This window comes from Aphelocoma coerulescens, chromosome 1A (assembly GCF_041296385.1).
Source record: "Aphelocoma coerulescens isolate FSJ_1873_10779 chromosome 1A, UR_Acoe_1.0, whole genome shotgun sequence".
NCBI lineage: Eukaryota > Metazoa > Chordata > Aves > Passeriformes > Corvidae > Aphelocoma > Aphelocoma coerulescens.
Window position 1 is genome coordinate 68,021,809 of NC_091014.1, and position 14,998 is coordinate 68,036,806.

Below are 14,998 nucleotides of genomic sequence, written 5' to 3' on the forward strand. Positions count from 1 at the left end.
GGTGTCAAGGAAAATGACTGCTCATGCCACAGCTTCAGAAAGGTGTGGGCTTCACACATGTCACTGGTGGTTTCCTTGACCTTCCCTGATTTTGATGGAATTTGAGGGTAGGAAGGGCCAGTCTCAAACAGCAAAAGCAGGCAAGACTGCCTTGGATGTTACTTTAGTTTCACTGAGGGTGTAAATAATGTCAACTGAGCAGAAGGCAAGACAAACTACTGTTCATGGCATTAGCTACAAACCAAAGAATGAAGAAGAAAAAAATCTCGACAATGTATCTCCTGCTCAAGATTTCACATGAATATCTGCAGCAAAACATGACTCAAAGTTTCACATCTATTTGCTTATATACTGTTTTTCAAAAGACAGAAGGAAATAGCTTAAAAGTTAGTTCAATTCCATTAAAATCCTTCTATTTGGGATTAATAAAATACAGATTTCTTGCATAAGCAAGAAGCTCCTTTGAATAAGTATTGGGGGAAAAAGGAGCTATACTAAAGGGGTTATAATCTCTGAAGCAGTTACCCAACCTTTAATGATACATACTGTGGTTAAAGCAACCTGTTTCCTGCTCACCAGTAGCATTTGGCAACTCAGTGATGGAATTTTCAGTGGAATAGTAGTAAGCTCTTACATTTTTAGGAGGATTTCCCTCAGCCAAACTTGCAAAAGTTACATTTGATATACCTAATGCAGTATAACATCACATTCTTTTCTTCCTGTTGAATATATGTTTTTTTAAACCCTATTCCCACCTGATTAATATATGGAGATTTATGTGGAAGTGTCCATGCAGGTAAAAAACACGAGCTTGAATTAAAAGGGTTTTTTTCCAAAACATATAGTGCAGGAAAAGGATGGTTTGTGACCAAGAACATTAAGGAGGGTATTTTTTGGTACTTTACACTGAATGTCAGCAGTGTCTTTTACTGAATAAAATTATTGCAGTAATTTCTGGCCTGGAGTCCACACACATCAGGAGGTCCATGGGCTACCTGAGGAAGATCCACAAGAGATACCCAGGAAATACAAGGCAGTATCTGTGAACAAGGATCCAGAAAATAAAAGCAGGTTGAAAACCCTCAGTGTTTCATACTATTAAGATGCCTCCAAAAGGACAGAAAGAAATTATGGAGAGAAAAAACATCTACTGGGGGAATGAGTAGTCAGATAAAAGAGGAAGATAGGAAAGCTTTTAATGGGTTTTGCCTCTTCTCCATCATCCAAAATTTTAATTTTTGCTAATCCAGGATCACAACATTGATATATCCAAAAATACCACAGACAAATTTTGGAAAATATCTTAATGAGAACTGGTTATGCAAACATTTCCAAAGAGCTGTTCTTTTACAGCAGTCCATATAGGCAATTCCAAGCTCAGGTACAATTTTAAGGAAGTCTTTGGGCTTATCCTTTTTCCATTCTGAGATGCTCCATGCAAAAGATACCCCAAGTTGTTTGTTCTTGGCAGGTGCCTCTCCCAGACTGAAATCCCCAGTTGCAGCTGGGAGGCAGCTCTTGGTTTCCTGTGGCGTTTTCCGTTTCCGTGTTGTGTAATTCTGAACTCTGCAAAAAGCTGGATTTTTCCCCAAATCTTTCTGTGATCCTTCTGTTGCAGCTAAATCCTTTTGCAAATCTGAAGCAGAGCCCTCATGCTGCAGGAAATTGTTTCCCAGCCCACGCCACCTTTCACATCCACGTGCAGGTAATTGCTGGATTGGAGTCTCAGCCTTGCCCTTTACCTGCACCTCACACACTGATGTTTCCCCTCCTTCCTTAGGAGTGAGAAAAAGCCTAAAGGGAGAGGATCCAGGATAATGAGCATTTTCTCCTTTTCCCCTTTGAGAGGGCCAGGAGAAAGTTACTGGGACTCTTAAAATACTTACATTCCATTTGGAAATACTAAAGCAAGAGCTTCATCAGAGTCTTCCTCTGTACTTTCCTCATACATATGGGTGTTGATGGCAATACCTTATGTTGGGGTGGGGGGGGTGACACTAAAGGCTTCTGTAGAAATGATTCTGAACAAACCAATCATCAGTTCACTACCAGAACATCTAGAACATTCCATTCTGCCTTTCTGTTTCCTTCAGATTCAGGTAAGCCACTTAACCTGTGGTCATTTCTTCAGGCTTTCTGCTCCAGCTGTGAACTCTAGAAATAAATTACTGTAAGGGAAAGGTGGAATATGGACAAAGTCACACCACTGCAGGTACTCTTATTCTAGTTCAGAGCTAGAAATAGTTGGGACCTCTACAAAACTGAGCATGGAGAGCAGAAATGAAAGCAGCATGCTGCCTTCAAGGGGCTTGCCAAATACTCCTCTGGTTCCAGCTGAAAGGGAGGATGTGGCTGTTCAAGAGCTGCACGTGTGCAGGTTTTTCCTCATGCAGGCAGCTGCAGCACCTGAGTGTGTGCAGCCAGGTGGGAGGATGACACTCAGCAGCTTTTCCCCGTGCTCAGAACAGCTGCCTCTGCCCCAACCCCATCCTGCCCATCCCTCCACACTCAGAAACCACTGTGCCACGAGGTTGCTTCTTCCTAGCTGAGATCCTCATATGATAATGTCCATATAAGTGTTGTTGCTTGTGGTGTAGGTCAGTAGTAATGACTCAGACCAGCCCTTCACTTTCCTTCCTCTTGCTGGCTAGACACAAAATCCAGCCCACAAATTAATCTGTCCCATTCACCAATAAAGAGGATTCCCTGTTCGTTAAAAAATTGCACACAGAAGTCCTTAGTTTGTATTTAGGTCCTCTTGAATAGCTGTGAAATCAAGCACTTAAAAGTTCAGAAATCCCAAATTCTCCCTGCATTCCAGATACAGTGTTTGGGATTTTGTTTTGATCCTCTTGGTGGACAGAATTACACATAGCAGTGTAGCTTTTAACCAGATAAACACATCAATTTTTCATCATCTTCGTTTTTGCACAGGAGGATAAACAAAGCTGAAATGTGCTGCCCTCTCTGTTCAGTGTCTTTGCACGAGTCCTGAAGGTGGAGATCTACAAGCCTGGATATATGATCGTGTAGTGCCCCCTCATGGGAAGCTGTTCCTGACTGATTCCTGGCTGCATCCAGGTGAGAGAACATGAGCCCAAACACCATTCTGTTTGCTGTACCTGCTCCTCTGTGTTGGTTGTTGTCACACCAGCAGGTTGACAGAGCAACTTCCCTTTTCCTCCCTCAGGTAGTTTTTGTTAGCACTGGATTACTGTTCAGGCTTTCTGTAAGAGTGTTCAAGAAACATCCTCCATTTTATTGTAGTTTCAGCTTTTTAAAAAATAAAATCTCTGTGATTTTAGCCACCCATGGTGGCTTTCCTGGAAGCCCTAAACTTACGTTGTTTACAGGACATGAGTCCTGTAATAGATAACCAATTTCATAATAGAAAAATGAGAACATATTCCTGAATCACCTCCATAATGTTGGCTTGTTGTATACTGAGAGAGGATTCCCCGTGCCCCTCACTCCCCTCGGTTCTGGAAAAAGCAACCTTTCCCATAGGATGGATTCTAAAGATGGATGTGAGCTTGCAGAGAAATACAGTCATGCACCCAGGGTGGGGAAGTATTGTTTTTTTTTGAGCTCTGATGCTGTTGCTGGAAGGGCGGACTGAAGCAGGATTGTTTCCTATGAGCAAAGGCACATTTTTCATGAATTGAGCTTTTGTCCTTAACGCACAAAAAGGGCCTTTTTGTGATTCACAATGTGTGATATTTTTAGTTTTCTTTGCATTTAGTTAAGAACGGCAGAAGAATAATCCTGGAAATAAACCATAAAAGCAGAATGACCCTATAAAAAGAGTGGGGTTTCTGCCTCAGAAAAAACCTTACTGCATTACTGTAGAGGCTCAGGGTGTAACGTGGCTGTGGTAGGGGCCACATCCTTGTCCTGTGGTCAACCTGAATTTGTCACAGACTCTTCTCTCTCTTCTGACATTTTTACACCTCCTGAGACACATGAGTTCAGTCCTCAAGGAACCAGAGAATAAAGAAGCAAAGACCAGAAGGTTGTGTAGGAGTTGCCGTGTCAGAACTGGAAGTCGATGTTTGATGTTCCATTCCTGGGACCTCCCCTTCCCTTGTTAGTGATTCTCAAAAAACCCACATGACCTCCCAAGGCCCATCACCTTAGTAGGGTACTCACATCCAACCCCCTGCTACCCCTGTGCCCTGGAGCATTGTCAGATTGTTCTCTGTAATTTTGGGGGTTGTGCCTCATATTCCCTGCAGGACTCCCAGCAGTGGCTTGGATATCTTTGCCTGTATCCCACCTCTGGTGCTGGAATGCCTTCCTGTCAGGACTCAGTGAGCATATTCCATTCAGGGACTGATCTCCTGCTGAGGGGCTTTCACTGATGCTGAGTAAGGACGGGATGAATCCTGGCTCCAGCTCTTCTCACAAGGACCAAACAGATCAGGCTTTTCTTTGGTGTCAACCAGCTGATCCTGAGTCTAGTCAGAACTCCCACCAAAACCCTTTCCACATATATGCCCTATGGGAATATGCCTAGATTGTTTCAGCTTAGATACCCATTCAACAACTCAAGAAACCCCTAACTCTATGTCCTTTAGGTACTCCATTATAATAAGATGTCCTGGTGGCTTTAATTACTCCTGATGGATTGGGAAGATCAGAATGCTTCTCTGTCTTGGGAGCCTTCTCTGCAGTGGATCCCAAAAGAACCATACGGTCTGGGGGTTTTTTCCAGTGCCTGAGGTATCTTATCATCAGATGGTGGAGAGATGACTCTACAATCTTGCTATGAGACTGGCCCAGCCCACAAGCATTTCAACTGGAATAAAAGTGCTCCAAAGAATACCAGGTGGCTGCTGCTTCTCTACATGGGAGCAGGAGATAACAGAGGAGAAAGGTTGGTTGCAGGAAGGAGGTGCCATGTGACAGAAATAGCACTAAAAGGCTTTGCCAGCATTTACCTGCTCAACAACTGCTAGGCAGTTTCTTTGAAAGGAAGGATCAAAGTTTTCTATCCAAATAAAATTTTGAATTTAAATGCCTGCATTGAAATCAGGTTTTGTAAATCTATAGTAGCTTTGTTATCCAAATGTGAAACTTTTTATTCATCACCTATATGTTTAATGATCCATGTGACATGCATGGATGTTTTTTAGTTTATATTTGAGAAGACTAGATGGATTTTTGCTTTCCAAAGGCTGAGGGATAGCTTGGCAGTCCATCCTCTACTGAGAGCACAGTGATGTCTGGTTAACTTCTGGTGCAGGGGGTTTCACAACCTCCCAGATAATCTTCTCCAGCTCTGGCTTACGCAGAGAAAGTTTTTGCAACATCTAGTCTTTTTCTTTTCCCCGTCTTCTTTTCTTTCCTGGATATTAAGTTGGTTAGATCTTATCTCTGTTATCCAGCAGTGTAATCGCTGCCTCTCTTAATAGCAACCTCTCGTGTACTACAACTGCACTATCGTGCCCTGCCCTATTTCCAGCCTTCTCCTCTAGACTCAATAAACCCAGTTCCCTAGTTTCTTCCCAGAGGTTATTTTGCAAACCTCTTACTGCTGCAGATGTGCTCCCACACCCAGCCTGGACCAACCTGGCTGTTTGCTGTTCCCTGTCCCGTGCCAGTGATGGCTTCTTGCTTCTCCCCAGCCGTGTGCTGCTGCACCGCCTTCCCTGTTGCCGGTGGCTTCCCGCGGTGGGGTTGGCCGGGATTCCTGCGTGGGCGTGGGGGGCCCTGCCGGGCCAGGTGCCGGGAGCAGGTGCCAGGCCCCCAGGCCCTGCCGAGCGCAGGAACCAGCATGTGCAGCTCACTCCTCCTGCATCCCAGCCCTGCCAGGAAACCAGAGTCCCCGTGGGACTGCAGGGCTTTGTCCTCAATTCCCAGGTTCAGGAAACTCACCAGCTCTCTCCTCAGGGGGCTCCCAGATCACAGAATCAAAGAATGGTTTGGGTTGGAAGGGACCTTAAAGCTCATCTCATTCTTAGCCCCTGCCATGGGCAGGGACGCCTTCCACCAGACCAGGTTGCTCAGAGCCCCATCCAGCCTGGCCTTGGACACTTCCAGGGATGGGGCAGCCACAGCTTCTGTGCCAGGGCCTTACCACCCTCACAGTAAAGAATTTCTTCCTGATACCTAATCTAAATCTACCCTCTGTCAGTTTGAAGCTACTCCCCCTCATCCTGGCCCTCCAGGCCCTTGCAAATTCTCTCCATGTTTCTTGTAAGACCCCTCTGCATTTTGAAAGGCCACATAAGGTCTTCCCGGAGCCTTCTCTTCTCCAGGCTGAACAACCCCAACTCTCTAGGCCTGTCCTCATAGGAGAAGTTAATTAATTTCTGATTGATTTCTGGTAATCTGCTTTGGAGATTGTCTTAGGGGGAAGAGGTTCCCATCTTCTAAGGAGTGTGAGCAGTTCAGGAACTCCTAAGGAGGAAGGGCTGCCAAAGAACAGGTGTAAGTCCTCTCCTTCATTTTAGGAGCACCAGCTTCCAGGATCAGTTGGAGTTATGTAACCACCTTGCATCAGCTACTTCAGTGGAAATCATGGGCATGTGCAGCGTTACAAACCAAATCCTTCCAGTCTAAAGAGCCCAAACAGTTATCTAGAGAGTTCATTATTACCAATATTCTAATGAATACTTTATTATAAAATTGGCACATTCTGCTGCCATTTATTTCGCTCTCTTCCCAACACCCCTCTCCCCCAAATCATCCTTATATCATTCCCATGTTTCCAACAGACTCAGTGACCCCAAACCAAGTCTTTTATCCTGCTGTCTGGACAAGATACTGCATAAAATGCCTAAGAGCATGGACAAGGCAGTCTCCCTGCTGATCCTGCCACGTGGATGCCAGTAAGAGCTCTCTGCTGCACCTGGCCACTGATCCCTGGCTGTAGGAGCATTGATCCCTGGATATAGGAACCTGCTCATCTCTGATTCCTCTACATGCTTGTATTTCATTGAAGTGAGACAGCTGGTTCCTAATGGGGGCTGACAGTGGGATAAAAAAGCCATATTTCCTTCAGAAACTAGAGGAAAAAAGCTCCCTAAGCCTATCAAAAGTTATTTTGAAAATAATCTCCAAATCTGAAAATATGTATTAATAAAATCAAAGAGAGCTTCTGAACTGTCTTTGATTTTGAAACTTCTGGGGAGAAATGGACACTGTTAGGTGGTGATTCATCTGACCAGTTTTAGGTGTCTACCTTAGGAATAGGTGAATCATGTCCTAGAAATGCTGCTTCAATATTTGAAAAAGGGGCTTTTCTTATTTTGTATGATGACCTGTTCTCAGTTTATTACTTACAATGCTTTAAAATTATTTTAAATTTTAATACAGAGTTAATCTTTGCTCAGGACAAGGATGGGCTGATAATACATCTTTCTCTGAGAACTGTGGTTTCAAAAAATCAGCAGTTTCACTCCTGTGATTTTGCAGTTTGTCTTCTGGAAGGGATGTGTGAAATAGAAACAGTGAAGTAGTAAGACCAAAGAAGACAGAAGCCCAGAGGGGAAAAAGGTGAGCAAGTCAGAATCTGAAACAACACAGGAAACACAGATGATGTGGTTTCTCTAAAAAGCTTGTTTGCTCAGTTAGAGGGAAAGAGTATTTGTGTATGCATAGCTGTAGTTTTACTAACTGTATATAAAAAAGGCAGATTAATTTATTGCACACACTATCCAATATCATTATATTAGATATAATGCCAAGATATAATGTTATAGATTTTATATGTGTGTGTGTACTGTTGTGGACTCCAAATTTATGTGCAGAGCAGCTTGACAGAAAAGGGCCTGTGTAGGAAGGTGGAAAGTGGTGGAATAAATAATTTTTTCTTACGTCCAGCGATCCAGCTTTTTAAAGTTGCATCTCTACCCCTTCAGTATAGCTAAGAAACACTTAGGGATGGTCCCCTAATTCCCCTAATGTACAGATTAACTTAGTGGGACGTAGACCTGAGCTTTAATTCATGGTCCTGTGGTTGTCTCCCACCCCTAGGCCAGGTTTAGAAGTTCTTCATCACACACATTTTATTCTCTCAGTTGTGTTTGCTTTTCCGTCCCACTGAGCCTTTGTCAAGAGCAACTAATGAGCTGCATTCAGTGTCCTTTTCCACGGGTAGGCTCTTATGAAAGCTGTATTTAAAAGTAGAAACATGTTCATAAACTTTACTTATGAAAAAGGTGATAGACTGAGGTATTAAAGTAATTTAGTGGGGCAGAAGACAGAACTTAATTTACAGTAGATGAACACGCTGCTATGCAAGTAAGCAGCATCCAAGCTATTCATGGAATGGCATTTGTCTTCAATAAATATTTTACATAATACATGCAGGTTATTCATGGAATGGCATTCATTTTTCATAGAAGTTTTATGTAATGCTGACCACTTGGGACTCCCAGGAATTAAAGATTTGATAACAACGTGGTCTCTCGTTTTATTTTCTGTGATTTTGATCTCAGAGCTACAAAAGTGGCTGAAATGTGAGGAGGTTTTTTTTCAGTTCCAGACCCCCTGAACACTTCCAGTCAACTGCTGTACATGCAGGCCTACTAATAAACCTTTGCTTTCCTTTGTGACCTCTCACAGATCACTCGGTACTTGTCTTAATGCCCTCCCCAAAAAAGTCAGCGGCTTGTAAATTGGGAATTTGCATTATATCTGTGATGACTTCAGTTTTGGGAGGTATGCTATTGGGATGCTATTTTAAAGCCTAACATAATTGTGGGAGCTTTCTTTGTTGCAGGTACTGATGACAAATTCCCCTGGAAGCTCAGACATTAATCATTGGGAAAAGTGAGTGTCAGGAGCCTGGTAATGGAGCCATGGGGCCATTTATGGACAGCCTTTTCTGGAGTTGGGTGTGGGGCACAGCAAACTTCAGCCAGGAGGAGCAGAAGATACTTTGCCTACTGAGTCATGGCAGTAAATGTGCTTTTTATAATTATTTAAGGTGAAATTCAGTGGAAGAATGAATCAGGTCATTGGTATTTAATCTGAACCAGAGTTGTGAAACTTCAAGTGACTGTGCAGGAGGGAGGCTGCCATGATGATGTGTGTCATCTTGGGAAAACATGTCCTTGTGCTTACCCCTTTCCTTGTGTTTCTTCTTCTCATGTAGAAAACCTGTAGGTGTAATAACCTGAAAGACTGACAGGCTTTTAAAAATTTCTTAAATGAAACTGCTGCTTGTCATCCCTAGATACAATTCTGAGATTAAAAAAAAAAAAAAGCCAGTATTTGCACAGCTTTGTAATTTCCTGGGACAACCCCAAAATAAGCCGTCTTTGTCCATGTTTTCAGAGTGCTGCTGCAGTCACAATTATCATAAAGGAAAACACACAAATGAACCATGCAAAGAAGATGGTTTGTGGTTGGACTTGATGACCTTAAAGGTCCTTTCCAACCTAAAAGATTCTGAGTAGTTTTATTTGACCTCATTGTGGCCTTCCAGTCCCTGAAGGGAGCCCACAGGAAAGATGGAGAGAGACTCTTGACAAGGGCCTGGAGTGACAGGACAAAGGGCAATGGCTTCACACTGACAGAGCAGGTTTAGATGGGATACTAGGAACAAATTCTCCCCTGTGAGGGTGGGGAGGCCCTGGCACATACTGCCCAGAGCAGCTGTGACTGCCCCATCCCTGGAAGTGTTCCAGGCCAGGCTGGATGGGGCTCTGGACAACCTGGTCGAGTGGAAGGTGTTCCTGTCTACAGTAGGGAGCTTGGAACCAGATGACCATTAAAGGTTCCTTCCAACCCAAACCATTCTATGATTCTATAAATCTATAAATCCCTTCTGTACTTCTGCCTTTGGATGGAGCAAAGTTTTCATGGAAATTATCCCCACTATTCCCTGCCCACAGTGGCAGTTGGTCAGGCACCCCAGAGAAGGAGCATGTCATATGCCTCAGTAAGTTATTTTAATTGACTAAATAGATTTTTTTTGCTTCTGAATAAATGTCTACATTTTTAATTATAGTTTCCATCTTTAAATTACGTGTCAGAATCACTGTCTTTTGGTAGTGGCCAGTATTTAGCATGTGTCTCAGGAATGGTTTTTGACCACTATCAACACTTTTTGCACACTTCTGGGTAGCTGCTCATGGCTGGTGTCCTGGCAAACTTTGGTCTCTGCATGACTTGACCTTTAAATGTACAGGCTGGCCAAACTACAACAGGTCAGGAAGCTGTGAGGAACCCTGGCTTCTTTCCCTGCCAGCAGACTGGTTCAGGCTCCCTGCATTCAGCTTGCCTTGATTCATGCAGAAAGATGCAGCTAAACCAGACACAGTGCCAATTCCTTTCTATGGCACAGACTTGGGAAGTTCCCTAGGCTCTGTTTCTTACATAAGAAGTAAGACAGGGAGCTGTGGAGAAGTTTAAATAACTGCTGCCAGGCATTTAGAGCAGTCATTCATGACTGTGGTTTCCCATTTGGTACCAGTGATGATTAAACTTAGCTAAGCCTCTCCTTTGCTTCCCTCAAACATCTTCCTCCTGTCACACTGACACAGCTGTTTGTGTGTCTGTACAGTGGATTGGATCAGGAACTGATCCAGCTAAAAATAACCAAGGGTAGAGTGGGAAACTCTTACTTTTCAGCCACTGAAATTTCAATCTGCATCATGCTGCAGCTGCACACAGAGCTGCACTGGCACCACAAGCAGAGCTCAGGAGGAAGTGACCACAAGGACACACAGAAGAGGAGGTGAGGCTTTTGGAAGAGAAGGAGGTGGAACCAGAGCTCCAGTGGGATGAGCAGAGTAGTACAAACCTGGCAGCTCCACTCCTCAGAGGTACTTAGCAAGAGATGAGCACCGATTCCAGCTGTGTGACATCCGCTTGGAAAAGATTCCCAAACTGAACCTCCTCTGCAGATATTCCTCGTGTGCAAAAAAGGGGCACATTTCTGCTTAATGCCTTTGTTCTGCTTTCTCTTAACTCCTTGCTGCTCCCCCCAGGTTCCTGTTTGATGGCATGGATGGCATGGTGGCAATACCAACTTAAGGAATTGTGGAGCTCTAAGGATGTTTGTTACCACTTGCCCCAGACTGCAATTTTCCCTGACTTGTGCCAGGCCTGCTGTTTGTGGAGCTGTGTGGAGCACTGGATCAGGGAAGCAATCAAAATTAAAAATAACCCAGCGGGGTGGCTGGGGGTGGCAAGAGCTTTAGCAATCCAGGATAAGCTGCAGTCACAAATCGGCGAGAGCTGTTTGCCATTGCAGGATGTCACGAAAGCCCAGCCTCGGAGATACCTATTTAACACAAGGAATATGAACCTTTCAGCCAGTGAAGGAGCCTTGGGAATGAGGAGGCAGGAATCCTTTGCCCATGTTCATAAGGGACATGAGAGCAAACCTCACTGTGCTCAGATGGCAGCACAAAACACCTTCACACAGGGTTTGCTTTATCACTCCTTCACATGATGCTTTTGGAACAAAGGTTAGTGGCAGTGTGTGCTGTTCTGCTGATGGATGTTCTTTATTCTGTGGATTAGGGAGAAAGCTACCAGGATTTTTAAGGGCTGGAAGGGTACTGCAGATATGGGGACTGTGCCATCACCAAGAAAGGGAATAAAAGAGCCTTCTTGACAGACATAGCTTCATGGTACAGAGTGAAGTAATAATTTGTGGATGCATTCCAGAAGAGGATGTATTCCTCTTCTTTGCTCTAGAGAGACAATGCCACTGTGATGCACCAGCACCAATCTACATGATCACACCAGCAGTGACATCACATTCGCCTTGGAGGATGCATCTGTAATTAGTCATTCTCTCTTGTATTCCAAGCCCTGTCTGGTTTTCTTCTGGCATCTCTCTTCAGTTCATGGTTCATCCCTCCTGGGCTGAGTATTTTTAAGTACCAGTCATTTCCTTTTTTTCTCCCTCCTGCTTCTGACTTGGCACTTCACTGCTTCTCTCCCCAGGAATGCTGCTGCTGGGAGGTGACTGACTTGAGCACTGATGGCAAAGGTGGTGAATCCAGAGACTCAGAGCCTGAGGAGTTTCAGGACCTTCTCAGGTTCCATTTCTAGAGAAAGGAATTTACTTTCTCACCACATGCATTAGTGGCTCTGGTCACAGCAAGGTAGAAGATGCAGGTGAAAACATTGTCAGCTACATCCCAAATTAGCCAAAAGTCTAAGTGCCTGAAGCTTAGGGCAGGATGTGGCTGCCCTGAGGTAAACTCTTGAGTGCTTTCACACCAACCCCTGTCCTCAGGACAGCCCTGACAAGTAACATGAGTGCTGACTGTGCCAGGGAACATGGATTCAAGGGTCCAGACCAAATACCATCATGTTTTGTCATCATCTTTCACTTCTCTAAGAATATGAGGAGTTGTGTTCATTGATCTTAATTCTTCCTTCTCTCGACACAGGAAAAATGTTCTTTTTCATCCCCTTGCTCCCTGCATTCCCATTGCTGCTTCCCTTCTCCCAATAATTGTTAAAATTCTTTTTTTTTTTCAATAAAGCATCTTGTGGTTCCTGTTTCACCGTACATTCACATAAAGGCTTGATCATAGGTCCAAAGAATGGGGAAGATGCCTGAAATCCCTCTAATGCATACTATATGTAAACTCTGTTTTTCCTGTTTTGCTTGGTATTTCTGCCTGAAGGGATCGGGAGAAATCCAAAGGTCATCTGTTAAAGAAATCAGGCAAGAAAAGAAAGCAATTGACCAGCAAAGAGGCACCTTTTTAAGCACAACAGCCAGGTGCAGAGCTGTGGGAAGAAACTTCCCAGTCCCTGTACTTGAAAAGATCTGCTAAGGCTGGAAAAAGGGAACTGGAAGGACACACACAGGCCTGTCAAAAGCTCTGCCATTTGTAAAGGCAGGGGCACATTCTGTGTGCTTGGAGGTGCTCTGGGGTAAGCAAGGCGAGGCTTCCCTTTTGTGAGGGGAAACGCTGACAGAACAGGGCCTGACACAGAGGAGTCTCCTCTGTGGTTCCATGCTTGGACATGGGAAAGCACAAACACCTCAGCCAAAGTCAGGCAGAGTTCAGCAGGGTTGTGGGGAAGGTCAGCTGGAGGAAGAGACAGCAGAAAATGGCCCAAGGCAACACATGAGCATCAGGGCAACTGCAAGAGCTCTGGAAAGAAAAAAATAAGCAAGTCTGGGTATGAGGGATCAATTACTTGGGGGGTCTGGAGAGTGGTGACCCTTCTCCCATATGCAGCTGCTGTCGCCCCCAAATCACATCTTCCCAGCAGCTTCACAAAGTCCAACGCCCACCCCCCCCTTCCCCCCAAGTCTTCCTTCCTAGCCGTTCATCCCATCCCAATCCGTTCCGCTCTCCCTTCCCCTCGTGGTGGCCTGGTTCAGCCGTTCACCTCTGCAATGGCAAAATGCTGTGAGACACCTTGACTTTGGCTCTGTTGCCTCTTCTTTGCTCAATTTCCTGAAATTTCCTCTATTTCCTTTTATTTTCAGAGATGGAGGCTCCTGCTGTTGTGTCTCTGGCTATTCAGACCAGCGTTGCTGAGGTAAAGAAGAAACAGAGCCTGAAAGAGAAGTCTCCTGTGCATGCAGGGACACTTTTGTTTGCTTGATACATCTCAAAAAATGTTTTAGAGATTACACTCAAAATACTTTAAAAAGTTATTAAGTACATGTCTTGGACAAGATCAAAAGAGATCTGTTTTTCCAGTCACAATGAAGCAAAGAGTGTAGAAGGCTCTATTTCAGTCATCACTATTACATATATTTTTTTCCTAGCAGGAATATGGAAAACTGGATCCAATATAACCCAGGTGGCACTGGGAAAACAATCTCCTCAGAACCAGTAGGATGGTGTGTCACTGCAGAGTCAAAAAGACAAACCATTTTATCTCATAAAGGAATGGTGAGCACCAAGTGCCCTCCTCTGGCTTTTCAGATTCTTGCAGAAATGTGAGAAAATTAAGACCAATTCTAAGAATTTCCCTCAATTCCAGATTCTTGGGCCAAGAAACTGATGGGAAACTCACTCTGGGGAGGAAGAAAGAAAGGGAAGGGAGGGAAGGGAAAGAGAAAAAGAAGAGAAGGGAGAGAGAGAGGGAGCAAGTCGAGATAACAACACCAGGGTGGCAGATTTTATTTCAGTGATGTCATTCATCCATTTGTCTCTCTTAGGTATTTCTGAAGTGCCGCAGTGCTGCAGGATCTGAGCACTGTTAGCACAACAGAAATTTACAGTATTCTACATCCCACAGCTGGCAGGAACATTTGGGCACCAGCTGGTGACCACAGGTCTGGGATGGAGTATGCTAGGGATGCTCTGCTGGAATTAGAGTAACTAATTTGCTTTTTCCAGTAGCCTCCCAGTATGACCCTGAGGGAGGAGCTGGCTAGTTGAGAAGGCAGTGAGGAGGCTGCTGTCAAAGTGAACCTCCTGGTTCTTCTGTTTTTGCACATCCCCCATGCCATCTGAATTTGGCTCGTGAGTTCATGCTGCCCACAAAGAGGTTAAATCCCTGGAAGAAGAGGACCATACCCTGCAACTTCTGCAAAGGAAGGGTTGGTACCCAGATTCTCCTCTTCAGCTACATGACCACAAAAAGTAAAGGGCAAAAAGGCCAGGAGAAGTGACACTGAACAGGCAAAACTAACAGTGGCTGTGGAAAGGAGCTTCAGTTATGTGCTTACACTGGTGAGCAATCCCATCCTAGCCGCTAGGGAACAGCTGGGAACCCTAAGGCCACTTCGACTTGGCATAGTTTAAAATAAATTAATAAAGATCTAAGAAATAAATCCATGTCAATCCTTTATAATTTATAGAGCATTTCTAAATATACACAGCACTTCACAAAGCACAGGGAAAGGAAAATGAATGCCCTGAGGGTTGCTGTGAAGGGGCAGACACCTCTCATGAGGAAGGGTGAGAAAACACGTGCACCGTGGCCATGTGGCAAATGGCATCTGATTGTAGTACCAGGGAAAGAGGATAACAGGGCTTTGGGATGCAGAACTACCCACTGGAGTCCTCTGCACAATTCCAATCCACGCTTGGTGTGTGTTGGGAGGAGATGA